Source organism: Cornus florida, unplaced genomic scaffold (genome assembly GCF_030987335.1).
Source record: "Cornus florida cultivar Cherokee Brave unplaced genomic scaffold, ASM3098733v1 CherokeeBrave_3.0.0_Hap2_Chr02, whole genome shotgun sequence".
NCBI classification, from domain to species: domain Eukaryota; kingdom Viridiplantae; phylum Streptophyta; class Magnoliopsida; order Cornales; family Cornaceae; genus Cornus; species Cornus florida.
This window is the reverse complement of record NW_026775572.1, coordinates 64,348,579-64,351,137: the sequence shown is the minus strand read 5'-3', so window position 1 is coordinate 64,351,137 and position 2,559 is coordinate 64,348,579. Positions and strand designations below refer to the sequence as shown.

The window sequence follows — 2,559 nt, the reverse complement described above, 5'->3', positions numbered from 1 at the left end:
CTGTTGCAGAATCCTTATATGCTGAATTCTGCTGTAGACATCTAATTTAGCTAAATGAGGAGAGAAGAATCTACCACACTCATGTAAATGGCACTGCTGCCCCATAACATATAATAACCCACAATGCTGATGGACAAGCATTTAAACTCACTGAACCAACACCTTTTATTACTTTTTGACATTAACAGGCAAACAAGTCTTTAGAGAACCATAGGACCAACAATGAGAATTAGAAAATTGATTTCCTTGTAATTGATATGGTCTATATCCTTGGGAACCTTGGCTTTGCATCGGAGGTGGAACATACTTCCCTTAGAAACCACGTTGGGAAGGGTTTGAGCCTTCTCCTTGGTTTCTCCAAGAGAAGTTCGGGTGATTCCTCCAACTAGAATTATAGTGATTGCCATAAGGATTGTTCCCTTAATTAACAAAAGCTGCATTGACTTGTTCATGATGCTCACTTTGCACATGTCAATGGGGACAATTGGAAGTAGAATGTAAAACACTTGAACAAGTCATACATGATTCATTGGATGCATGATGGGAATGGTTAGGGATAGAAGATACTTGATTTGTCGAGTTTTGGTTAATTAAGAATTGATCAAACCTTTGAGATAAAGATTTCATCTCTACAGCTATTTCATTAGAATGGTCAACTTGATGTAAGCCAACACTCTTCCTTCCACTTGAATTCCTACCATTTTTAGAAGATAAAGTTCGATGCAAAGAATTTTCACTCATGCTCTCATAAAAACGCCACACTTCATCCTCATGCCTATCAATGTAAGAGCCACCCATAGAAGCATCAACCATGCCTTTGTAATTATCGGATAAACTCTCAAAGAAATATTAAACTAATTGCCATTTGGGCATATCATGATGTGGATACTTCCTAAGTAATTCATTGAATCTTTCTCATGCCTCATGGAACGTTTCCCCATCCCCATGTGAAAACTCTTGAATTGAGGTTCTCATGGCATTGGTCTTAGAAACGGGATAGTACTTTTTCAAGAACTCTTGTTGCGTTTCTGCCCAAGAAGTTATTGAAAAAGGCTTAAGATTGTTAAACTAGTATTTTGCCTTGTCTTTAAAGGTGAATGGAAAAATTTTAAGCCTTAAGACCTCTTCCGGCATGTCCGTGTATCTCACGGTGGAACATACTTCAAGAAACTCATCTAAATACTTGTAAGGTTCTTCACTTGGAAGTCCATGATAGATAGGAAGCATTTGAATGGTTTGTGGTTTGATCTTATAGTGGTGTGCTCTAAATAGTGGCAATTGAATGCATGTGGGTGCATTGTATTCATTAGGCACATAGTGATCTCTTAAAGCAAGGGGAGGATTAGCAATTAGAGGTGCAACATAGGCACCTTGATTGCCTTAAACTATGGGAGGTTATGGAGCATACATTGGCCTTGGCATTCTTAATGGAACTTGGCCTTGTTGTTGTGGTAGGTGAATGAATGGCCTCGGCATGCCTAATGGTACTTGCATGTTATCATGATGCACATTGGGGTGGAGGATACCTTGTTGGTCTATGTGACCAAGGTCCTCCACATAGTCCTCATTATGTACTTCCATTGTAGAAGTAGATTGACTAGAAGTTCCTCTTCCCCTGGGTTTCGAACAATGGATTCAAGATGAAAATTTAGAGGGACAATAGTAGGTTTCAATGATCTACGACCATGCATGCACAACAAAACACAACAAGCAACAAGCAATGAACAATCACTTCACCTTCGCAACAAATCAATTATCAAACTTCCTCCACATACAATGATCCCAAACTCCCATGCTCTCAACAATATGCAAAGAATAATAAAATTGCCTCCATGTGGGCTCATGATTTATCTAAGAATTGAAATACAAGCTTCCACGCGGGCCGACGATTTAACTAGAGATTGAGTTAAGAAAGAGCTCACAAAGGGTCCTTTGGCACTTCAATTCAATTTTCAATTTTAGCTGCAAATTTTTAGATTTTAGCTTTTTCCTTGCTTTTGCGTAGCTCCTTAAAATGCTCCTTTGCTCACCTTTTAGCTTCACCTAGTCAAACAAGAACCAACACAATAAGTAACCAAAATGAAAATGAAAATAAAGGAAAGAAATGATCAAAAGAGTACTAATTCCTAATTGATTCCACAAATACACATTACCTTCAATCAATCCCCGGCAACGGCGCCAAAAACTTGGTGTGGTGCAGCCACGAGCACCACAAAAGCTTGCTAAGGAGAGATGTTAGACTAAGATGAGTGTGGTCAAGTTTTACATTTATAATTTGCTACTACTACCTTTTTATTAAAAATGTAGTTAGGGCGAGTAGGGATCGTCCCAAGGGATTGGTGGGTCGTATTAAGTTGTGGAATCAAGATTAGGGTTAGTAGGTCGAGTGATCAAAAGATTGGTTGGTGATTGAATTACACTAAGATGCAATTTAAATTAAAGTAAATAATTAAATGCAATAGGGAGAAAATAAGAGAGAGAGATCTTGGGATTTAGAGATCACCACTAAGCATAGATTTTTTACACCCTTAATGCATGATTAATGAGGGGGAAAAACAT

The 2,559-nt window shown here is 38.2% G+C and overlaps 1 pseudogene; it reads left to right on the top strand.

The window, feature by feature from the left end:
• The first annotated feature begins 871 nt into the window (after positions 1-871).
• LOC132298023 (small nucleolar RNA R71) lies at positions 872-970 on the top strand (annotated as a pseudogene).
• The last annotated feature ends 1,589 nt before the right edge of the window (positions 971-2,559 follow it).